Source organism: Lissotriton helveticus, chromosome 6 (genome assembly GCF_964261635.1).
Source record: "Lissotriton helveticus chromosome 6, aLisHel1.1, whole genome shotgun sequence".
NCBI lineage: Eukaryota > Metazoa > Chordata > Amphibia > Caudata > Salamandridae > Lissotriton > Lissotriton helveticus.
In genome coordinates, this window is record NC_136067.1 from 368,379,262 (window position 1) to 368,404,916 (window position 25,655).

Below are 25,655 nucleotides of genomic sequence, written 5' to 3' on the forward strand. Positions count from 1 at the left end.
ATGGCTGTGCACAGCTTTGGACTCTATCGCACCAATCAAAGTTCTTAAGGAAAAAACTAAGTCCAAGGATTCACCTTGGTACACTTCTGAACTTAAGGAACTAAAAAGGGTATGCAGAAGATCCGAAAGAAATTGGAGGATTTCCCGTAGTAAGGAAGACAAAACCACACACCTTGAAGCCATTAAAAAATATAAATTAGAAATCAGACGAACCAAAACCTTATACTTCGAGGAAAAAATTCTAACTGCATCCAACTCTTCTAGAGAAATCTTCCAAATAGCAAAATTCCTGGTTGATATCCCCTTGGTTCTTGCTGATCCGAGCACAGCTCAGGCCCGCTGTGAAAGCCAAGCCGAATACTTCCACAGCAAAATACAAAAAATTGCCTCTGCATTTAGCTCACCTAATTTATCCCAAGATACTGGAACCAGCTTATCTAACATCATGACTCCAAAACTAGATGAGTTTCCACTGCTGGACGAGAACTCACTTGCAACCATTATGATGAAAATAAAATCCGGATCTCCTACAGACCCTGCCCCTCCCTATCAGTTAGTAAAAATCGAGAACATTATCAAACCTGTCATTCTCAATATATTAAACTCATCTATTTCCACAGGTTCAGTACCTACTGCATGGAAATGTGCTCAGGTTAGGGCTTTGCTGAAGAAATCCACTCTAGATCCAGGGAATATGGCCAATTATCGGCCTATTTCCCTCCTTCCGTGGATCAGCAAACTCCTAGAAAAACATGTCAATTCATCCATTACTCAATTTCTAGAGAACCATCATCTCCTCCATGACTCCCAAGCGGGCTTTCGCCCAAAATTGGGAACTGAGGCGGCCCTCCTGGCGGTAACTGAGCTAGCCAGGAAGCAAATGGATCAAGGCGGCACCGCAGCAATTATGTTGCTTGACCTCAGTGCCGCCTTCGATACTGTTAACACCAATATTCTTCTTTACCGCCTCAATCAGATCGGAATTTCTGGGAAGGCCATGCAGTGGCTCCAGTCATTCCTGGAGAATCGATCTTTCAGGGTAGTTGAGGGTACTACTCATTCCAAAGTTTGGCCCCTGGATCAAGGCGTACCTCAGGGCTCTTCATTGAGCCCTACCCTTTTTAATATTTACATGCAGCCACTAGCCGACATAGTGCTCTCTTTCGGCATAGATATAATAACCTACGCCGATGATACACAGTTAGTTGTATCCATGAATCAAGCAGACCCTTCCCCGTCCAACCTAAGTAACTGTTTGGTAGCGGTAGCTCAATGGATGGCCACCTCACATTTGAAATTAAATGGCGAGAAAACTGAGCTCATGGTGCTGGGTAACCCAACCATTCCCAGCCCTCTGTCAGATTGGCCACCTTGCATGGGGCCCACACCCCAACCGAAATGCCACATAAAGAGCTTAGGCATTTGGCTGGACTCTAACCTTAGCTTTATGCAGCAGGCTACCATTCTTTCTGCCACATGCTTTGGGCTAATGCGCATGTTGAGAAAAGTGCTGCCTCTTCTTCCTTTTGAAGCCCGCAGAATAATGGTTCAAGCCATTATCCTGTCCCGTCTGGATTACGGGAACTCGCTATATCTGGGTGCCCCCGCACTCACAATCAAAAAATTACAGGTGATCCAGAATGCTGCAGCTCGCCTCCTGCTGGGCCTCAACAAACGAGAGTCAGCCACCACCGCCCTGAGGAAACTGCACTGGCTCCCTGTCAAGGCTAGAGTGCTATTTAAATCTCTTTGCTTTATGCACAAAGCTATGTGGAAGAATGCCCCTACTATGATCTGTTCCTTGGCAAAACCCTATCTTCCTCACAGATCCCTAAGATCCAGCACTGCTTTTCTGGCTACGGTTAGTAAAGTCAGACGGACAAGATGGGGCGGACGCTCCTTCTCCTGGAATGCCGCGAAGGAATGGAACTCCCTGCCCACCTCCATTCGCAGTGAACCTAGCCTTCTAAAATTCCGGAAGGCTCTGAAAACGCATCTGTTCATTTAATCTCTTTCCTTTCAGTATGACGGTACTTAGCGCTACGAGGCCTCCGGGTTGTTTGCGCTTTTACAAAACCCGATTAATAATAATAATAATAATTGTGGGGAGAGAGGGAGCTCACGTAAAGAAAATGCGGCTAACTGCATACCGCCTAAGCCCCCCTTGGAGCCAAACAATGGCAGTAAAGATGTAATCCAAGTAACCAGAGAGTTAAGTGTTGGTCATAACCAGGATGTCTTGCATCTCCCACCGGACTCTGCACCATATGTATTGGTCCTAAGTGAGGTTCCCCCATTAAAAAGGGGACAGAGGGTGTCTTGGCCCGACCTGCAAAGAAAGTCAGCGGACTGGCTTTGTAAGCAAAATTTTTTAATCCTAACAGAAGGAATGATATAATTATGGCCAGACGAGTTGGGTGGATAGGCCCCTCCAATAAACATATCAAGGGGGACTGTGTGGTCTTAAATTTTAGAAGGCCCCAGCAGGTTCGCCATCTTCTGTCTATTAACGATGCAACCTTTAATCCTCATACTGATATTAGCGCACTTCCTCTGGGCTACTTTTACAAACCCCGTACTGCCCCCAATAGTGGCACTGGAACCCCTATACCCCTGTGTAATAATTTTCATGTTTTTCAAAGTTTGGATCAACAAGACTGACCACCAATACCCCTAAATTCTGAGGCTGTTAGTATTTCACCACCCAGAGTAGTACTGACGGCATTACCCCAAGGGAAGAAAGTCCCAGCAACAAGGAATGATGGGACAAGTCTGAGTATACTTAGTTGGAACGTGGCAGGTCTTCGATCAAAACTTGATAATATTGAATGGTTAAATTTGGTTAAGGAACATGACATCCTGATGTTTCAAGAAACTTGGGCTACCGAAAACGTATACATTGAGGGTTTTCATTGCTATAGCGTCCTTTCACAAATACCAAGGAAGGTAAGGCCATCAGGGGGTTTGTTCATAGGATTCAAGGTGACAACCGGAGGCACTTTTGAAATAATCCCAACGCACAGTTTAGATTTTCAAGCTGTATTGTTTAAAAGGGGTATTCAACTTTATCTATTACATTTTTATAATAATGATTTCCAGTCAGTCCCTAACAAAAGCTTTTTAAAGTTATTTGATTTTATCTCTGATCTGGAGAATCAGTCTGCAAAAGGAGATACTTTAGGCATCTTATTAGGTGGTGATTTTAATGCCAAATTTCAAAGCCAAGGCACTGATATGCAAACAGTTTCTTGCACACAACCCTCTTATATCAGAGGCCGAGAACTTAAAAGACTCATTAACTCGCACAACTTATCTAATGTTATGGATTTAGTTGTAAGTTCGCATAGGATTAACCCTCCGACATATAGAGGAAGGGGGAGTGGCTCTACATTAGACTATGTTCTTGTATGCCCCCTAATCGAAAAACTGGTGACTTTCGCTGCGGTCACACTGTCTGATTTTAAGGTAACAATAAATGCAACCAGATGGACTATCGCTCATAGCGATTGCGTAGCGGCAAATTTATCAGTCGAAACAGATAATCTAAGATTATGTTGGAAAGGGTCTTCTAATGCAGAAGTCTTTAAGGCCCTGGCAAAAAATAACATGCCTCTGATTGAGTCCTGACTCTCTCTTGTCTCAGCACCTGAGCAGATAATTGAGGACTTTGGTAAGATACGTCTGACTGTCAAAAGCCTCATATCCAAACCACTCAAAAAGGTAGCACCTGTCCCTATTTGGTTTAATCAAGATTGCTCTAAAGCAAACAGGAACCTTCGTAGGGCTCTAACCACTATCCCGAGATGCCCCATAATGGTTAGGCAGGCCAGAAACAATTATAAGGTAGTAACCAAAAATAGAAAAAAAATGAAGTCCTAAAGGAGCGCTGGGACAAGTTGTCCGACGCCGCAAATTTTAATAATGCTAACATCTTTTGGGCGGCAGTGAGGGAAGTGCGTACCATGGGGCATTCACTGACGCCTATCAGTTGCAATATAACTAGTGAGGCCTGGGTCGACCACTTTGCAACTATTTACTGTGCCCCACTGCCATCTGACCCAATCCCTATTTTTGGTAATCCTATACTTATAGACATCAGCATTTCAGAAGTAATTGAAGCTATTAACCAAAGTCTAGGCCAGAGGTCTTCAAACTTTTGTAGGCTGAGCCCCCCCAGCGGAATTTTTTTAGATGTCGGGCCCACCCACCACCTGACAGAAATTTCTGGACCCTGGTACGCTACACATTCGACTGCCATCCGCATATCCCAGCCCATATCCGGCAAATAAGGTTCAACACAATAAGAGCGTTTAGTAAACTGCAGGATTGTGAGTGGGTGTGGTTAAATGACAGAGGCTTTTTACACAGCCCAAAAACAATTTTCCAAGATAAAATGTGTGCAAATTGTTTTTACTAGGAAGCTTTATTTTATACAAGACATATATTGATATTAACACCCCCAACATTAATGTGAAAGGTGTGCCTATTTTTCGCCACAGAGATGGATTTGTGCTACTGCCATCCTCAGGCTGTTCTCCACATACACTAAATTTACAGCAAATACTATCTATGAAATCCTCCAATTTCTCATTTGGGAGGCCCCGTTTTGATCTAAAAAAACTTTTTTATGGTTGTTGCTTGAAACAAACACATTTCTCTGCAAATAGTAATAGACTCTCCCACATCAATCACATTCAAAAGAAATGATAAAACGGTATTCACAAGAATATGTTTGGGAATTATTCCAGGCCATCAGGGTAAAAACAACAGAGCTGTCTCTATGAAGGAGCCACCTGAAAGGTTGGATTGCAGTACATGTAAATGTGTACTTTTGTACTTTAGGACGAAAACTTGATGGGGCACGACATGCCCTTACTTGTGTACAGGGGCGCAACTAGACCCAAACTTCAGGGGGTGTCTAACACTCTCAGCCAGGGATGGCCATAGCACTGGTCGCTTACAGTGCAGTAGTATTTTTGGCACCCCCTCTCCCATTTCCTCCTCCATGATTTCCCTCACCACCACTCACCAACAGTGCACCTCATTCTCTATAGCACCTTTCTGACAAACATTTCATTTTTTTTATAGCACTGCTAATAGTTTACTCAGACTTTGTAGCAGGCACCTTATCCCTCTGTGCTGTGTGGGTGGCAGAAGTGAACATGTGAGTGCACATTGAGCGAAGCATCAGTGTGAGAGTGAGGTGAGAGGAGTTACTGCATGGTGAGTGAGGTGATCATATGAATTTGGTTGCGGATTTAAGTGCAGAGTGGGATGAATGAATGTATGGTTAGTGATGGGCTTGCTTGAGTGAAATTGCAGATTGAGCCGTGTGGGAGACAGGTGAGTGAAGTGACACATGAGTGCAGGTTGAGTAGTGTGCTCTTGTGACTGCGGGGTGAGGTACAAGGCGAACAGCGCAAGTGCATTGTGAGTGCAGAGTGATCACTGTGAGTGCAGGTTGAGCTGGTGAATGCTGTGAGTGCAGGGTGATCAGTGTGAGTGCAGGTTGATCTGGTAAATGCTGTGAGTGCATGGGAATCAATGTGAGGGCATTGTGATCACTGTGAGTGCAGGGTTAGCATGAAAGTGAAGGGCAAGAATGAGGAGCGAGTTGTCTGAATGCTGGGTGCATTCCCAGACACTTGAGGTAACTCAGCATGGTATTGATAGCGGTGAAGGGTTTCAGATACAAGTTAAATTATTGCTATTATGGCATTAACCAGGGATTGAGGGTGGAGGAAATAAATAATGTGCTGATCTTGCAACAAACTTTCAGTTTTACGATTAGGCTTGCCAGCTCATTTTTTTTATGTCCCAGGCGGTACACAAATAAGCAGTCAAGTGAAGCTATATTTTCAGTACTTATCTGTGCATACTCTGAACAGCAAATATAAATAGAAAGCACTTTTAATTTTGTTCTAGGGCTGCCTGAATGATCCTTGACTGATAATTAAAGGGAACAAAGACAGAAAAGTAACATTAAAAATGAATACAAACGTCTTTATCTCTAACACTGTATTTAGGGTCAAGACAAGTAATTTGCTGGTACTTTAAACCACACATGGCGTTTTCTTTTGGCACTCAAAGCCATTTTAGCCCTGTGGACGTTGTGCTTCTGCCTGTGTAATTTTTGATCAAATACATTTTTATTGACAGTTGCATTCAGATAAAACAATACAGTAAACCGATAGACATAGCCCTGGTGCAGTACCGCCCCAAAGTCCGCTGCATGTATCAGAAAGCTAGATACAGGGCAATGTGCCCTGAAGACCCGCGTGAGTCTCGTTAGATGATCAACTGTCTTTCAAATCCCCCCCCACACCCTGCCTCCCACGAAACCTCCCTAACCCCAACTACCCTGTCCTTAGAACTGAGCCCTACCCTCCCTCCCCTCCCCGTCCGGTGTGTATAGCCTTGTGTGTGCGTGGTGTACCAGTGTGACCTTCACTGAACGTTCACGTCCCCTCACCCGATGGCCCATGGAATTCATCGGCTAGTCGAAGGACTTTAAGATACTTCGGGCAGGTGAGCTCTCGGAATTCTTTGGACAGTAGGGATACCAAGGGTGCCCATGTTTCTCGGAAGATGTCAGATGTCTGTGTGAGGGACGCTTGTATCCGCTCCATACCCAGTGTATACCATAGTCTGTGGAGCCACCCCGTGTGAGTGGGTTTCCTAGGGGTACCCCAAAGTGATAGAATATGTTGCGATGCTGCCCCTATTGCCAGTCCCATTTGACGACCTCGAATGGATTTGAGCGGAAAGGTGAGCTTGTTGGGCAGGCCCAGGATTGCATACGCTGGGAAGCGGGGGATTTCTGTTTCGAAGCATTCGTCCTCGTCCCGAAGGACCTCCACCCAGTATTCCAATACCATCGGGCAGTCCCATAGCAAATGTAGCATGGTCCCTACGTGGCCGCAGCCCCTCCAGCATAAGGGGTCACGACAGGAGTTGCTCTTGTGTAAGCGCTCTGTCTTCAAGTGCCAGTAGTAAGCCACCTTGACTGCCGCCTCCCGGCTGGCTACGTTACGGGCCGTGTGATGTGCCCGGTAATAGAAGTTTTGCCATTCCTTAAGGGAAAGCTCACGTCCCAGTTCCCTCTCCCATCGCTGCTGTCCTGCGGATTTAGTCGTTGGTCGGGGAGGGGTTAACAACTTATATAGCTCCGTGATTGCCCTTTTATCCGAAGTTTTGGCCACAAGCCATTTCTCATAGGGTTTGAGAGCATGGCCCACGTGCGGTATGACGTCTTTACTGGTGAGCCAATGTCTCAGCTGGAAATATTGAAAATTGTGAGGTTTGTTGATTGAATACCCCTCCTGTATGTCTCTCAGTGTCATAAAGCCTTGGGTATCGAATAGGTGACCTGCGGAGTTGCATTCGGTCAGTTTCCACTGTGGGAAAGAACCAGGGGCCAATCCCGGAGGGAACGCCGGGTTTTCGAATAGTGGCGTCATTGGAGAAGGGAAGGACGTGAGATCTTTTGTCACTGCTACCGCATCCCACACTTGTAGGAGCGTTTTGGTTATGGGCGACTTCTTAATATACACCGGTCTGTCCGTGCGAGCTAAAAATGGAATCTTCCAGAGTGGCATCCCGGCCATGGCCCTGTCTTGGAATAGCCAACGCTTCTCTGACATCGGCCTGGCCCACTCCAGAAGGTATCGCATCTGCGTAGCTTGGAAGTACTGCCGTATGTCGGGGACCCCCAACCCTCCCTCCGTGGGAACTCGTGTGAGCAGGTCTCGCCGCATCCTAGGGCGTTTGCTCGCCCACACATACTGTTGTATGGTGTCCTGCAGTTTTTTGATCATGCCAATTGGGGGGGTGATGGGAATGGTTTGAAACAAGTATAGTACTTTGGGCAGCAGGGACATTTTGACCGCGGCTAACCGACCTAGCCACGAGAGCGGTTGCTGTTTCCAGCGCCGGATATCCTCTTGGATGTTCGCGAGTAGTTTAGTGTAGTTTAGCTCCACTGTTTGAGCCGTATTAGGTGTTAGTTCGATCCCCAGATAGGGAAGTGCAGTACGTGTGGTTAGCCTGCCCAGGTTTAACAAGCCCCTGTTAGCCTGGCGGGCGTTGTACCCCAAGGGGAGGACGACCGATTTGCTAACATTCATTTTGAAGCCCGACACCTCCCCGAATCGTGCCATCTCCTGCAGGAACACAGGTATCGAGACATTTGGGTTCTCTACAGCTACCAAGATGTCTGCGTATAAGCTTATCGTGTGTTCCTCGCCCCCGAACTTGATACCCGTGATGGCCCGATTGTCCCTCACGCGCTGGGCAAAAGGTTCTATATATAGAGCGAACTGTAGGAGCGACAGCGGGCAGCCCTGCCTCATGCCGCGGCGTATAGCGAATGTTTTGGAGCTTGTTCCGTTGACCTTGACTGTTGCGTGAGGGGAGGTGTAGCAACTCGCCACCCACGCCCTGAACCGCTCGCCCAGTCCAAACCTCCCCAGCGTCCGGTCGAGGTGGATCCAGTCAACCCGGTCGAACGCTTTCTCAGCGTCGACTGAGAGAAGGGCCGCGTCTGAGGCATTAAAACACGCTTTGTCGATCAAGTGCAACAGGCGCTTGGTGTTGTCTGCGCTTTGGCGAGTGGGGACGAAGCCCGCCTGATCCGGCTCTATTATGCCGGGAAGACACGGGCCCAGCCTTGTTTAAGAGGGAGATCGGCCTGTACGCCGCGCAATTGGTCTTATCTTTGCCTGGCTTTGGAAGAACGATAATGGCCGCCTCCAGCATCTCCGGAGGGATCGATCCCGGTCCCTGGAAGGAGTTGAACAGTTTCGTTAATACCGGGGCCACCAGGGGGCAGAAGGACTTATAGAAGCCCGCTGAGAATCCATCTGGGCCGGGCGCCTTGAGCGGCCTGAGGCGCGCTATAGCGGAGATCACCTCGTCTAAGCGTATAGGGGCGTCCAATGCTAGGGCGTTCGCCTCGTTGAGGGCCGTCACATTGGCTCCCTCCAGGTATGCCGCACCCGCGTCCGCAGACGCAGTAGGGTCCGCTGCATACAGCGTAGCATAAAATGTCTTAAATGCTTCAGCTATATGATCGTCCTCCCGCAACTCTCGGCCTTCTTCCTCACATTTGAGTGGGATTCTGGCCCGGATGGTTTTCGCTTTGAGCTTATTGGCAAGTAAACGACCCATCCTGTTTCCCCCCCACATAATACGTATGTTTAAGGCGTAGTGCGGCGTATTCCGCCCGGTCAAGATCCAGGCTAGCCAGCTGTGCCCTGGCCGCTTTGAGTTTGCGCCAAATCCTAGGTGCCCCAGTACGACTACGTGCTTGTTCCAATTCTAACACCTGCGCCACTAACTCCTGGCGTCTTTCTTTCCGTTCCCTGTTTTCTGCTGCTGAAATTGCAATCAGTTCCCCCCTAATTACCGCTTTGAGCGCTCCCCAGACCGCCGTCTGCACCACCTCTCCGGTATCGTTCTGGGTCAGGTAGTCTTTGATGCTCTGGCTAATCTGCTCGATGACTCCCTTGCGGGAAAATAAGGTTTCGCGAAGGCGCCAACCGCCTCTATGTGTACGTAGTCTAGGTACCTGCAGGCGCAGTACCACTGCGTCATGGTCCGAAAGGGCCGCTGGGGCCACCTCGACATCCCTTGTCATGGGGGCCAGGTCAGTGGAGCTGAGGATATGGTCAAGTCTAGCATATGTGTGGTGCACATGGGAGTCAAAGGTGTACCCTGGGGCAGTGTGGTGGGTCTCCCTCCAGGTGTCTAGGAATCCCCGATCTGCGAGCCACCGCTTCCCTTCGTTGGATATTGCCCCAGAATCGCCAAACCTGCGACCTGACCTGTCCTGTTTGTTATCCATGACCAAACTGATGCCCCCTCCGACCAGTATGTGCCTTGAGCTAGTGCTTAGAACTTCTGAGAGTGCCCCAGTCAGAAACGCCTCTTGTTTTGTGTTAGGAGCATAAATGGACCCCACCGTGAGTGATAAGTTCCCAATGTGTATCGTGTGGGCCAGGAGCCTACCCTTAATCTCCGCTATCTTGTCCCCCACCCTGCCCCGAAAGTGTTTAGCAAATAGCAGGGCCACTTCCGCTTTTTTCTCCGTGGTGGAGGAGTAGAGCTGATTCCGGAATGCCCTGGATCTCATGCGATGCCAGTCTTTAGCCAACAAGTGTGTCTCGAGTAGGAGGCACACTGCCGCCCCAGAGTGTTCCAGATATGAGAGCACCGCTCTCCTCTTAATCGGGTTGTTCAGCCCTTCAACATTAAGGGTGAGAATCTGTAGGGTCTCTTCAGCCATGTGAGTGTGTGAAAATCCCCGCTCCCCGCCCGCGTTCCAGTGGAGGAAACCCCACCCCACCAAGTCTCTGTGTCAGAGCTAACGGGACACCCCCGGACAAAACCCCAGAACATTCCCCCCCATCCCCCAACCCCTTTCCCTCCCCAACCCCCCCCCCCCAGTTCAAACCCGATACCTCAACTGGCAAACATTGTCCCAGGCCTATAAAATGTCTGTCCAGGCCTGTGGTGAATGAGTCAATGTATGGGTGTGTGGTAGCGGCGGCTCAAGGCCCCCCGTCCCGACCCCGACCAGGTGCCACAACTTAGCTGATGTCGACCGTCGCTGCAGTCTTCTCAGGAGCCGGCACCAGTGTCCTTGGAGACCTCTTGGATCGCTGCGGCCTGTTCCTGTGCCATTGTTTCTGGATTCGGCTTGAGGTTTTTCTTGTGAGGCCTGCCCCATTGCACCTTTTGCCAGCCGTCGCCAGCCGCTCGAGGGAATCCGGACGCAGTCCCAGACGATCGCCCTTCGTCGTTGTCGTCCGGTTGAGTCTCTTCATGCTGGATGCCCAGTAAGGTGCAAGTGTCGCTCAAGGAACGCAGCTGGTGTAGGGCTCCATTCCACTTGAAGATTAGACGAAACGGGTGTCCCCAGGAGTAGGGGACCCCCTCTTTGCGAAGGAAGGTGGTGGCAACCTTGAATGACCTCCTTTTCTGTAGGGTGATTGCCGACAGATCCTGGAACAATTCCACTGCGTGGCCTTGAAAGCGAAGGGGCTGTTTGAGACGTGCTGCCTTCAGTATGCGTTCCTTCAGGGGGTAGTCCGGCAGGAAGGCCAAGATGTCCGGAGGGGGGCCCTGAGTCCGGCGAGCTGGGCTCACTCGGTGTGCTCTATAAATACGGATCACAAAGTCATCATCTTCATCAAGCACCGTCCGGAATAATATCTGTAGGTATCCCGCCATGTCGTCTCCCTCCGCCTTGGGTGGCACATTTCGGACGCGAATGTTGTTGCGCCTTGAGCGGTTTTCCAGGTCCTCCGTATGAGATTGAAGGTCCATTTGTTGGTCATTGAGTCTAACGATTTCTTGTCGTAGGAGCTCTATCTCCTCGCTCCTGGCTTGTCCCGAAAGCTCGTTTGCGGCCACTCTTTCCCCTAGATCATCGACATCGCGTCAGAGTTCTTTATATTCCCCTGCCATTTCTTGCCGGAAGGTTTGGATGTCTTCTTTAAGAGAGGTGAAGAGGGCTTCCATGAATGCTTTGGTCGCCGGGGCCTCGCCTTCCGTGTGGTCTTTACCCTTAGGGGGGGGGTGCTTGAGCTGGCTTGTCCGGGCTTTTGTCGACCTTAGGAGTCCCTTTGGCCAGCATCTCAGAGATGGTGCGGTTCCCTTTGCGACTGGTGGACGCCATTTCTCACCCCGTTGCCGGCCTGAGACCCCAGTCGAGGTGCTGCCCCTGACTGGTCCGTAGGTAGTCCGCGATGTGCGCACACCGGGGGAAAGGGGTGTCGTGTGTCCGCCCGGTGTCGCGACTTCACGGAGGCCGTGTACCTCAGGGCTCCGGATCCTGGGAAATGCCGGCGTGGGTCGTCTCACTGCCGCCCGTTTCACTGCGCCCCGGGGGCTATGGTTTCCCGATAATGGCCCTCAAGGTCGCCCAACACTGGTGGCCTTTGTTGCGCCTCCCAAGCCGCCACTCCTGCGGGCCTCCGCCGCTCGCTGGGCCCTTCCTTAGACAGCTCCGTGGCCCGTCAGACTATCGTGGACACTCCCAGGTCCCCTCACAAGCTCTGCGGAGTCCGCGGCTCCTCCTGACCTTCGCTCCTGGCGCTCGGACTTTGTGGGCAGCGGGGTGCCGGGACAGCGCGTGTGTCGTCGGGGCCGCTCGCTCCGTCCTGTTCTGCGGCCTGGGACTCCCCTCCAGGCTCGTCCTGCGACCCTTGACCACTCTTCTCCACTTTGGGGTGCCCCTGCTCTCTCAGGCGGCCATACAGTGCAGGGCCTCGTGGCGCCGTTATGCGTGCTGGTGCAAAGTTTTTAGGGCCCCGCAATGTCACCCAGTGTTGTTGGGTCCTGGGGGCTCGTGGGTCCGCTCCCAGAGCCACCCCCCCTGTTCGCCGCCACCCGAACTCTTCCCCGCCACCAGTATCGGTCCCACCTCCGGCGGCTAGGCCCAAGCCTGGGGCGTGCGTGAGGCCGGACGCCCAGGGACCTCCGCTCCTGCCCTGGAGTCCACAGTGCAATTGCGCCGACCTCCGGGCGAAGCGCGGGGCTCCTACTCTCTCCTCCCCTCTGGAGACACGCGCCTCCGATCAGCTGTGACCTGTGTCCTCACCTCGCTGTCCGCACCACCGCCTGCGGGTCTCTGTGGGGCCCAGGCCGTCCGGCTGGTTCCGGCCGCTCCACCCAGGACTAGGCCCAAGCCGGGGCCTTGCGTGGAGTCAAGTTGACCAGGCGCTCCTCTATCCGTGTCGCCTCCGTCGGGCCCGCAGTCCGGTGCGAGCAGGCGCCGCTCCCAGACCTCTGCGACCGCTGCCGGAACCCCCGATGCAGTAGCGCCGGCCCTGAAGGCGCTGTGCGAGGCCCACCTGTTCCTTACTTCGCCGGAGCTGGGATCGCGGCTTTCGCGCCTCTAGGCCGCCGCGGGTATCGCCTTCGCTCCGCGGCGCCCCTCTCTGCCTCTGAGTCGTGCCGCGGGCCCCGGCTGCCCAGCCGGTGTTCCGGTCGCCTTCTGCAGTCAGTGGCGGGCTCAGCAGGGAGTAGGTCCGCTCGGAAGCCCGGTCGGGGGATCGGGCACGGGGAGCCTCCACGGAACACATCCTACCGAGCCGCCATCTTGGCCACGCCCCCTGCCTGTGTAATTTTAACAGAAACGTGGTCACCTTTCTAGGAACAGGAGGGGGTTAAATTCCTTGGGCTGAAATGATTCACCCCACTATTGAGAGGCAAGGAGTCTTCTCTGCTATGAAACTAAACAGGAAGGAACAGACAGTCCACAGTGGACTGTCTATTCGTTCACTTTTGGTTTTACCAAAGGAGACTCCTTGCCTCCCACTGCAGCTAAAGCATTAAGGAATTACCTAGCTCATTGGAAAAGAGATTGTTCGGGCAGTTTGAGCAAGGGCTCTGTTCTGGAAGGTTATTTCTCCTTTGTGACTTTTGTAGTTTTATCAGAATCAATGTTTGCTGTGCTTAGAGAACGACAGAGGCACCTCCTGCAATGTCTTTTATTATAAATTTGTAAAATTCTTCCTACATGCTGTCGACAAATTGTTCTGCTGTGCTCAGACAGTGATAAGTTGTTGCTGTTTTTTTATGTTTTCCATAAAAAAAAGATCTCTAAAGCTCGTGTCTCATTGCAGGTTACTATGCAAAGGCAACATACCGAAATGTATATCAGTGACACATTTCTGGTGTTTGAAATTATTATGGTTGTACATTCAGTGCCGTAATTGCTCTGCTTGTGGCCACATGTCTGACGATTTTCTACGTAACTTTGCCAGTCTAAGATCTGGAAGATGATTACACTGCTTTAGGACGATTAGAATTAGAAAAGGAGCACGTCATGCCCCATCGATTAACCCTCCCCCCTCCCTCCAACCCTTCATTACTGCCGAACCCCTGGCCATCCCGCCCCCACCACTCTTCCATAAAGCCCTCTTATCTCCATGTAGATTTTATTCCAGAAAAGTCCTTCATAGCCAGGCGACGTCAGGAATCGAAGAAGAAAAGGCAGCAAGCAGCGGAATGCAGGAACTTTAGGCACGCATATTTCACGGCACTTCCTGCAATCTGCAACCTGCTGATTAGCTGCTGCTGCTCCATAGTATTCCTATCAACAACCCCCATTTTAAATGGGTGACAACTTGCGATCATAGGACATTACAAGTTAAACAAAGGAAGCATTTTAGAGAGTGATGCGCGCCCCCCCCCTGGGACGGTATGGCGCCCCCCACAGATTGAAGAACTCTGGTCTAGGCAATAAAGCGCCTGGCCCTGATGGGCTGCCAATAGACCTAATTAAATGGAACCCGGCGTTTTGGGCCCCTCTACTTCTGAATATTTTTAACAATTTGACCCTGGCAAAGATTCCAGAAACATGGGCCAGAAGTGTAATAGTACCGATCTTCAGAAAAGGCGATAGATCACTACCGTGTAACTATCGACCTATCTCCCTAATAGATAACACCCTTAAAATTTTAGGTAGAGTTCTTTTTAATAAAAATTTAGATTGGGCAGAGGAAACTAACATCTTGGACCCTTGTCCGCTGGGGTTCAGGAGTAAGGTGAGAACAAGGGAGCAATGCCTTAACTTGAATTTAATTATTATTAAATATGCCATTGCCAAGAAATCCCGGTCTATATGGCCTTCATGGATTTGTCCACAGCTTTTGATCTAGTTAATAGGTCTAAGCGGTGGGCAATCCTTTTATCCAAGGGTCTGGATGAAACCCTGGTCAACTTTCTGGCTTATCTGCACAGAGATCTTAAGGCCCATGTAAGAATGGGGGTGGGAGGTGAGGTTTCAGGATTCATTAATATTGGCAGGGGGGGGTCAGACAAGGTAGTGTTCTGGCTCCCCTGCTTTTTATTATATACATCAATGACCTGAATGCCTCCCTGAAACTGGCCACCCAAGACGTCCCATATATTAACAAGGTACCCATTCCTGCGTTGCTCTACGCCGATGACGCAGTTTTAATAGGGCGCACATCAAACTCATTACGCCTCCTTGTCGAAGATTTTAATATTTTTATGAAAAATTTAGATTTACAAGTCAACTAAAAAAAATCTTTTTTAATGAGCAGTGGTCCAGGCAAACGGGCTATACGCCTGATTGCAATAGATGGCCAGAAGATGATGGCGGTAAAATCCTTTGTATATTTGGGTTTGGCCTTTGCTGCGTACAGCTCCTGGAGTGAGCATTTAGCTCACGCCAGGAGCAAGTTCTCAAAGGCCTATAACTCGATTCTAAGCATCCCGCGCCCCAAGACGATGGGTGCAGTATTAGCTGTTTAAAGGATTTATAAACTTCAGTGTACCCCGGTAGCGACCTATGGCGCTGAGATATGGGGGACAGTCAGCTGCTCTGGTATAAAGCAGGAGGAGAATAGATTCTGTAGAAAAATACTGAATATTCCTATTTCAACCTCCCATTACATATCTCATAAAGAGCTCAATATTAATTTTATCACTGATTTCATCAGGGCCCGCCCAGCACTTATGTGGATTGCTGTATGGAAGAATGAAGCAGCCACCCTGACCCAGTCAATCATTAAGGATTGTTTAGGTTGTGCTAGGGGCCTAGATATCCCGTGGTTGGGTGGAGTGCTGAGTAGTTTGCGCAGTATAAATATGGAAAGCATTTTTGGGACCCTTCACTTGCTGCTCTAGTCGCTAAAAAGGATATGCAGAATGCTCTGTATTCCTTATATAAGACCGAATGTGAGGCAGCAGAGGTCAGTAAAATTACTGTGCACAACTATATGGCCATTGAACATTATAGGTATCCACTCCACATCTATTTGTTACTACAAATGACCTGCTGGGAGACAAGTTTACTGTTCCGTTTAAGGGCTGGCACAATCAGTTTTGCATTCTCCTTCCCACTTGGTTAAAGTCCTAATCTAAACTTGATCCCGTGCCCGTGTGATGGGAGGAGTGAACAAACTGTAAAGCACTTTATATTCTCCTGCAAATTTTATATCCAATATTTTAAACAGTTTTTATGCTCGTATTTTATTAAGAGAAGACCGATTAGCTTAGAGGCAGCATTTGACTCTATGTTAACTCTAGATGATGAGGACCTTATTTTTCGCACTTGCACTTTTCTAAAAACGGCTGTAAGGGCACGTAGATCCATGGCTGAAGACTGAGAGTAATGTAAATAGTTTTGTACTGTGATGACCCTAAATTTTGTACTAAGTCATTTATGATCTGTATAATGAATGTATTTAGACTATTTGACCGGCTAAATTTTAACACACATGTATGTAATGTATTTTATATTGTGCTTTTATGGGTACTGTGGTACCCGAATAAAGATTGACTGACTGACTGACTGACTACATATTCGGTAGGCAAATTATGTCAGAATTGGCTCAAACATTCTACCTTGGCGTCAGTTAAACAGCATTTATCTAAACTGACCGACGATGTTGATCTGAATGATTTCATAAAAGGCCCGGCTAAAGGTAAATCTAAAAGGTGGATATATGCTGTTTATAACGAATTCTGGAAAACATCCCAGATTGAGGCGGCTACCCGCCTTAGGGCTATAGATCAAGCTAATTTAGAAAAAGTGCTAGCAGTTGTAGATGATAGCATTAACACGCTTTCTTCTCACATTTACACGCTTGATAATATTGTGTAATCTGTTGTTGATATTGTGCCAGATGAAGTGTCTGTATTGTACCATGGTCAAAATCAATTGCATTCTATTATGCAGTTTGCTTGGACCCTGCAGACGCTTAAGGCAGGAAAAGTGCCATGGCATTACATGAATACCTCTTCCCTGTTTGCCCCGTTTAATTTGACTGACAAGCAGCGTTTACTTTCAATGAAGGATGCCTCTTTTTCCATGTTACTCATTGAGAGGTTGGAGTCTTTACTGTTTTCTGTGGCAAAGGCTACTACTGCAACGTGGCTTATCCACGGATTGATAACTCTCCCGTTTCCCCTGTTCGAGTTCAAGAGCTGTATGAAGTACTTTGCCATTGGTAGATACGAGCCTCTTGGAAGTTCTTATCTCCATGAAGCCTGGTCGCTTCCTTTTACCTATAGATGCCTTAGGGAGGGCAAAGAAGTTTATTTGAATGGTGAAGAATGCACTGAAACACTGGATCACTCATTATGTAGACATATCCAATTACACGGCTCCTGTAATCAGAACGAGCCAAATTTAACCTGTATTTTGAAAGGTACCTCCGTGCCTGCTATCGTTCCCACATTCACATTACTGGCAAAGGGGAGTTATTTACTATTAAACAATGAGGATTGCTGTGGGTTAATAAAAGGAATTGCTTATGTCGTTACCGTCAGTGAGCGTGTGGTTTGCTGTAAAAATGTAATGTATCCACCCCCGCATGGGAAACTTGGGGGCAGATTTATGTTAACTGGCGCATCCCCAGGGATGCGCCAGTTAATGTGCGCCACATTGCGCCACAGCTCCGCCACCCATGGTGCGCCGCATTTACAATGCAGCGCACCATGGGGCAAAAACGGCACAGATGCGTGACGCATCTGTGCCGTAAAGGCGGCGCATTGCTGGAGTTGCGTCGCAAGCGCGACGCAGCTCCAGCAAGGCTCGGGGGTGCCCTATCTGACCAATGCTGCATCAAGACCTACGCCTGCTTCAAGCAGGCGCAGGCTTTTGACGCAGCATTGGCCTGAAAGTGACTGAGTGAAATCTTATAGATTTCACTCAGCCACTTTTGCGAGGCGCACCTGCCCCGGAATGCCCACCCTGCGCCGGAACGCCCACAAGCGGCTCAGGGCTTTACAACGTGACGCATCTGCCTAGATGCGTCACGTTGTAAATCGTTCGTAGGGATGCACCACGTTTACGCCGCCTTGCGTGACGCAACAGCGGCGTAAACGTTGCGCAAGGCCTTCATAAATCTGCCCCGTGATGTTTCCATCTGGCCCAAGATTCCGACCTTGAAAGCAGAGTTCAATAAGATGAGTCGCATAAGAGCTCTATTGTCCCAAAAAGAAGTTGCCCTCACATCTGCTCGTGAAACATTTTTCCTTCACGTGGCTAACACTCGCACAGAGGTGCATGCCTTATTAAATACTGATCTGCCTTTGCATTTCGGTGAATGAATTCACACTATCTTCAATGCATCCTCCACATCGGACTGGCTCACTTTTTTTAAAGTAGTAAGCAGTGGCCTTGTGACTTCATTTCAAACGACATTCGGTCTTTCTGGTTTTCTTCCATTCTATTTTTTCCAGCCTGTTTGGTGGATTTCTCTTACTACTGGCTCTCGCTGCTGGAGTGCTATTGCTGTTTTGCTTGTTTCAAAATGGATGCACATCCTGTGTTACAAGACGAGCTGTCTCTGCTGGGGCTGCTTTGGGCCCGAATGCTTGAGTACTATGGAATGCTGCCTCTTGCAACATTAAGTGCAGCTTATGGATTATCATTTCGATTTTCCTATTTTACATGTTTCCAGCCTGTCTTTTATTGCCTGAGTTGCGATTTCGACTGGGCCCTGGATTTGTGTCTCTGCAATACGGTGTCTCCTGATGTGGATTATAATCAGTTTATGAGCCCCTTAGTTGCTCATGTATTTCCCTTGCTACTGGCTCTCGCTGCTGGAGTGCTATTGCTGTTTTGCTTGTTTCAAAATGGATGCACATTCTGTGTTACAAGACGAGCTGTCTCTGCTGGGGCTGCTTTGGGCCCGAATGCTTGAGTACTATGGAACGCTGCCTCTTGCAACATTAAGTGCAGCTTATGGATTATCATTTAGATTTTCCTATTTTACATGTTTCCAGTCTGTCTTTTATTGCCTGAGTTGCGATTTCGACTGGGTCCTGGATTTGTGTCTCTGCAATACGGTGTCTCCTGATGTGGATTATAATCAGCTTATGAGCCCCTTAGTTGCTCATGTATTGCTTTGTTCTGACGGAGGGATTATGGCCTTTGCAGCGATGCATGGAATACTGGGTCGTTGGAATGTGTTCTCAGCGGCGCAAGATTTCTTGGCACCCAGCTTCATTGAGAACCCACCGAGTTGTCCTCTGATGGTGCTAGAGGCTCCGGTAATTGAAGAGCATGTTTGTTCTTTCCCATTGTTGAATTGGATGGCTGAATTATTTTCGGATGAGAACAGTGACTTCCTGTTGGAGGCTGTTGCTGCATATTTTGCATATTCATTTTTAGAATGAGATATGTCATCGCTTCTCTCTCCTATAAATGAATTCATTTATTGGACATCGAACATTTTTTTTTCACAAGCACTTATAAAGATAAATTTCTCTGCCCCAGGCCTATTGGCTTTGCTAAGGCCAATGACTCGATTTATTGGATTCGCATTTCCCTTTTGTCTATGTGGATTTTTAAAGACAAAATGTTTTCTTTTTCTTTTTTTACCTTGTGCAAATTTGGGCTGACTGTCATTCTTGAACTCTGCATTCAAAATTTTGCCTCTTATCTTATCCGTGCTCGGATCAAGGGAGGGTGTCATATAGATGGGCTTTGCCTTCACACTGTGTTAAGTTAGCATGAGCTTATTAGAAGTTTAAACGCCATTTTACCTTTCTACTGCTTCTGCACACGGCACATATTGTTATTAGAGCTTTGAGCCTAGTAGAATATTTTGCTTCACACAAGAATAATATGTTTTGCTATTGTATCAGCTTTGCTTGGTAAGCTATGTCTGAACAGTGAGTGCCGAGGCCTTCAAGGTTACTTCAACACAGTGGTTGTTGTGAGGTCTGATCTGCGCATGTTCTAGACATAACACATATGCAGCTGCGGCCAACTCTGGCTTTAGGCGCGTTTAATATTGCACTGCGCAGAGAATGAAAACACACTTGATGAATATTCGCATGCAGAGAGCTGGTGGAAGATGATGTGATATCGGAAATTAACAAGGGCCCCCTGAACATTACTTGATTCAGTTCCTAGGACAGGGAATAACAAATGTGGAAAACGATTCCTAGGCAACTACGAGATCATTCATGTATCAACATAAAAAGAGTAAGTCAGAAATAAAAAGAAAAAATATATTAAAAATTCTATAGTTTTTATTCAATTGTGTCTACAGATGTCTTACTAATGTTAAAAAACAACAATAAATTCAAAGCATCCTTAAAGGTTAAAAAGACATAAGTAATATATTTCTACTTTGTCCAATATATAAAATTATACATACAGGGGCAGATTTATGTTAACTGGCGCATCCCCAGGGATGCGCCAGTTAACATGCGCCACAGTGCGCCACTGCTCCGCCACCCATGGTGCGCCGCATTTATGATGCGGCGCACCATGGGGCAAAAACGGCACAGATGCGTGACGCATCTGTGCCGTAAAGGTGGCGCATTGCTGGAGTTGCGTCGCAAGCGCGACGCAGCTCCAGCACGGCTCGGGGGTGCCCATCTTAACAATGCTGCGTCAAGACCTACGCCTGCTTCAAGCAGGCGCAGGCTTTTGACGCAGCATTGGCCTGAAAGTGACTGAGTGAAATCTCATAGATTTCACTCAGCCACTTTTGCGAGGCGCACCTGCCCCGGAACGCCCCCCCTGCGCCGGAACGCCCACAAGCGGCGCAGGGCTTTACAACGTGACGCATCTGCCTAGATGTGTCACGTTGTAAATCGTTCGTAGGGATGCGCCACGTTTACGCCGCCTTGCGTGACGCAACAGCGGCGTAAACGTGGCGCAAGGGCCTCATAAATCTGCCCCACAGTGTTTAAAAAATCAAAAACAAATCATACAAGTATTGCACATATAGAATTAGATCTTCTTGTAGTAATTATTAATTTTGACACATGTTTCGGCGTATCACACGCCTTCTTCAGGAAATTACCACAACCTACAAAAAATAGGTTTTACAAAAACAACGATTAAAAAAACACTATTTGGAATTCCATGTATATCTCATATTCATTTATTTTACAGCTGGCTAAGAAACCTTTGATTATCTTAGTCCATGATAATCCACAATCCCCATACAGACAACATAGTAATACTCTAACAGTACATGAGATTATATTAATATTTTTTCGGACATTTACAAGCATAAACCATCAGAATTATCAAACATTTACAATTATTGTTTCTGACTTTAACTCTATACATTCACAAGCCCAAATAAATAGTTGCACTCTTAAACATTATCTAGTATTTTAGTACTCAAAACCTCACCAAAAACTATATGTGTGTATACGCAAATCAGAATATAGGAAAGGAAAATTGTAACCTATAAACTGATGCCTATACTTAAACCATATAAAGCTTTAAAAGACACTTACTTAAAAGCTCGACCAATGACACATAACTGCTCGATGAATAATGTTATTCTCTTTGTTCGGATAAGGATATTTCTGAAAAAGTATAATTAAAAAAGATATACATGATGTGGTTGGATGTACTATAACTAGTATAATGTCTCATAGTAAAAGTTTATTTATTTATTTACTTACTTACTTACTAAAAAAACCCTTATGGCTGATAATGGGATTAGAAAATAGATACTGTTAAATAGAACACCTTAATGACTTGAATGTGGACCTTCTTCTTTCTATTGGAAAAATATACAAAGGATCTTTTTATAGAGTTTTAATTTCATCAACTACAGAGTGCTTAATTTAAGCTCCTAACCTAGATTATATTTTATGCGTTTAATCTAAATATCATGAAGTTTAGTGCTATTTTTGCATAATATCTGGGGGTGGATATTCAGGAATTTATACATTTCTCAATAATCACAGGGTTGATTGATGCACTAAGGTGTTAGCAAAGATTGGAAATGCAATGTTGTCAATTCTATTACCTTTAGTAACCTGAGGTGATGATACCTCCTTTGTGGTACACGTTCTGCGGTCTGGTTAAAATATAGTGTCAATTGCTGTTACAAACAAAAAAAGCACAGAGAACAGCGTATTTACTGGCTTATTTAGTGGAAGTGTAAAACACTGCAGCTATTGTCAGACTGCCACTGAGGCTAGTAAAGGGAATTCACGGGTTTTATACTGTAGTAATGGAGGCCTTACTCTGAAATGGTACACAACAATCTTACATAGGATCCCTAAAATGTTAATTAATAAACTGAGTGGTGTCTTGCCAATTAAGGAAAGCTGAGTTCGCTAAAGATGGACATTCTCTGACATTGCAATCGAATGGTTACACGCTAGAGATATGGCGATAATCCTCAAACCCATCTAATGATATCGCCCGATAGGTGAAGCGAACTGAGCACCGCATACTGAGACACTCGAAAAAAGATAGATAACTCCTGCTGAGTGTAGCTAATACCTACATTAATGCACCAACGGCAACGCTGTGGTATGGTGACTATGAAGAGGATACTTCTATGGCTGACGTCAGGAAGGATTATACTGATCGTCTTGCCTAAATATATAAACATGGAGAGGGAACAATTTAATGTGGATGGCATACAGTTTCATTTACATGCACGTAGATGCCAAGACTGTAAATGTTAACTATATATAGTTACAACTTGATCAAATGTCGAGCATTAATGCCCGATACTTATGTATACAACTCGCTGGTTCGTTGCTAACCTGTATACTGTGGAAGAGCTGATAAAGTCCGGTCCAGCCGTCAGCGGCGTCTGACGTGGATGGTGTTGAGGGGTCAAAGGACACAACATGTTGCGTCGATCATTTTTATTGGCCCCAAGGGTGTTCACGCCCTACCATGTGATCGGGCTAGTAATCTTACGGGGGGATGGCATAGTAGAACGCCAAACCTCCATAAAGTACAGAATGAAAAAAGACGCGATAGTTGTCGAGACTCTTTCCCGTTGTACCAAAATATTGGGCTATCTCAATCTCACAGAAAAACGAGCAATTCAATGTATATCAAAACTGTAATTACCATGTTTACCTGTTACCAGATGAAAACTTAAAAACTCGTGACAACTTCACGAAGGCTAATCTGATCATACACGTTAGCCTTAGGATACGGCAAAAAGTTTTGAAGGTACATATTAAACCTGGCCACATAGCAAAAGCTGGATAATGCCAACAAATCTATTCGATGAATAGTGAAGCGGCTAGATTATTAATAATAATCTGAAAAATTGTCCACACCACCGTGTCAGACTTACCAATACAATGTATATTCTAGAGTAACTAATGTTAATGATACATATAGAAATTGATACGGCAGTCTGATATATATGCATATTCATAATGATAATTCCAAAAAGTCTTATGAAAAGACTTGACTATCCAATATCTATTATTTGCTGAATATACTGCGCATTGTATATTTATTATATTACTAATGTCCATAGAAATCAAGGGTAGGCCTAATAGGGAGAAACCAATTATTTATAATATTATCAACAAACCAATCTCTATATGTATCTAAATTCAATGACATGATCGCACTCAAGATGGAATAGAGATGCAGTGAGGAGAACATCGCGGGTCATATCTATAGTGACTTTTTCCAATATAAATTGCTGATTATAGAATGGGTATTAGATAATGGCATTCTCCCATGGGATTTCACTATTTAACCCCCTTCTGTGAGTGTCAAGCATAAATATCCAAAAGACTTCGCGTTTTTTTCAGATTTTTTGGCCACCTTTATTTTCTGGAATTCTAATTCTTTCAAGAATTCGCCATAAAAAATCTTCTGGTCCATGATTCATTTCAACAAAATGTTTTACCATTGGCGCTAAAAGTTTTTTTGTTCTAATGACCGAACGGTGTTCAGATAGTCTGGTTTGTATAGATCGCGAGGTCTCTCCTACGTATCCTAATGCATATGGGCATTGGATAAAATAGATAGTATTTGCGGTTTTGCAGTTCCACATTTCATGAGCCCTAGTGGTATGGCCATTGTGAGTGAACATTTCTCCTTCCAAAATAGTGTTACAAGATTTACAGGAAGAGCATTTCTTAGTTCCTCTGATGGGTACGTCACCATCTATTGATTTCTGCATGAAGATCTTATTTTTTTTTGTTATCAGTATACCTAGAATATACCACATAGTCTTTAATGTTTCTGTTCCGCCGAAGGGCGAATAAAGGTTTTGGTATTTTAAGACTTTGTGTGGGATTACTGTTTAGAATGTGCCAATTGCTATTTATTATTTGCTTAATTTTGGCATCTAACGTGGAATGTCTGGTGACGCATACAAGTTGGGCATTGTCTTTGATTGCTTCAGATTTGAGTAGATTATCCCTGTCAAAGTATCTAGCTCTCTTGTATGAATCCCGCACAAGTCGGTGGGGATATCCACGTTTCAAGAACTTAGTACTCATTATAGCTGCCTGTCTGTCAAAATCTTTGAGGTCTGAGCAATTTCGCCTTACTCACAAAAGTTGCGAAAACTGAATACTTTGTTTTTGGTTTCTCGGATGGAAACTAGTGAAGTGTAACAGAGTATTCCTTGCGGTGGGTTTAACATAAAGATCTAGTTTGAGTCGACCATCACTATGAAAAATGAGAGTGTCTAAAAATTCTACCTTCTCGGCGTTAATATGTGCAGTAAACTTAAGATTCTGGTCAATGACATTGAGCCACTCCAAAAACTCAAGTAATTGGTCCCTCCCATTGGTCCAGACAAAAAAGATGTCATCAATGTATCTGGACCAATGGGAGACGGACTCAAAGAAGGGAGCTATCTCATTGTATATGAAGCGATTTTCAAAAGCTGCCATATATATATTAGCAATTGACGGTGCAACTGATGCACCCATGCTGCTCTCCGGACACCCCCGCGCCGCACGGCCACCAGCTGTGTGTGTGCCCCTCGCCTCGCTGCTGCCGCAGCCTCGTTGTGCCTGCCTTGCTGATCCACGCCCCTCCGCCGTATTTGCGTGTGCTTAATTAATCTTTCTGTTTCCTTTCTGTTTTCATTTGCCTTTATTATTGTGACTACTGTCCCCTTGCACGTTGTTGTTTTAGATCTGTTTTTTGTCCTTCAGTCCCCCTGTGCCTGCCTGCCCCGCTCCCCGCTTCCCGCCGCCGTCCAAGCGGACACGCCCCCTTTTTGTTTTGTGCCCTCCCCGCTCTCGCCTCCCAGCTGCTCCTCCCTCCCTCCCACTTCGCCATAAATGGCGACCGCGTGTACGCGCAGCGGTCATGCGCAGCGGGTGCGCCAATAGTGCGCCAAAGGCGTGCCAAAGGCAAGCCCGTCTGCGCCCGTCCGCGCCTGGACCGCGCCCAGCGCCAGGACCCCTTGCCCCCACCGACGCAAGACGACCCGAAAAACCTACGACGCCGACGCCCTCAACGCACTCAATACCGGCCGGAGGCCCACCTGCTGCCGGGCCGCCCCGAAACGCTTCCACGGACCCTTCACCTGCACAACCTGCAAGTTCACCTGCCTCCGACCAGGCAACGCACCCACCAAGCCAAACTCCAGCAGCGACCTCAAATGCATCCTGCTCAACACCCGCTCCGTCCACAGACACGCCGTCAAACTCTGGAACCTGCTCGACACAACCTCACCAGACATCGCCTTCCTCACTGAAACATGGATGAACGCCTCCTCAGCCCCCGACATCGCCATCGCCATCCCGGATGGATACAAGATCATCAGGAGGGACCGCGTCAACCAGACCGGAGGAGGAATCGCCATCGCCCACAAAAACACCATCCGCATCACGACCGACGCCGCCGACACCTTCACCGCCGCCGAACACCTCCACTTCCAGATTCACACCAACCCAAA

The 25,655-nt window shown here is 47.1% G+C and overlaps 1 long non-coding RNA gene across 1 annotated transcript in view; it reads right to left on the reverse strand.

Annotated features, from left to right (window-relative positions):
* Positions 1-22,590, reverse strand: part of LOC144762577 (uncharacterized) — a 177,967-nt gene extending 155,377 nt beyond the window's left edge. Inside the window, exons 1-4 of the long non-coding RNA XR_013596110.1 lie at positions 22,525-22,590; positions 22,260-22,351; positions 21,774-21,848; positions 21,253-21,324 (exon numbers count right to left, since the gene is read on the reverse strand). This is a non-coding gene — a long non-coding RNA (uncharacterized LOC144762577). The remainder of the gene's footprint in view (positions 1-21,252; positions 21,325-21,773; positions 21,849-22,259; positions 22,352-22,524) is intronic.
* Between the last annotated feature and the right edge of the window lie 3,065 nt (positions 22,591-25,655).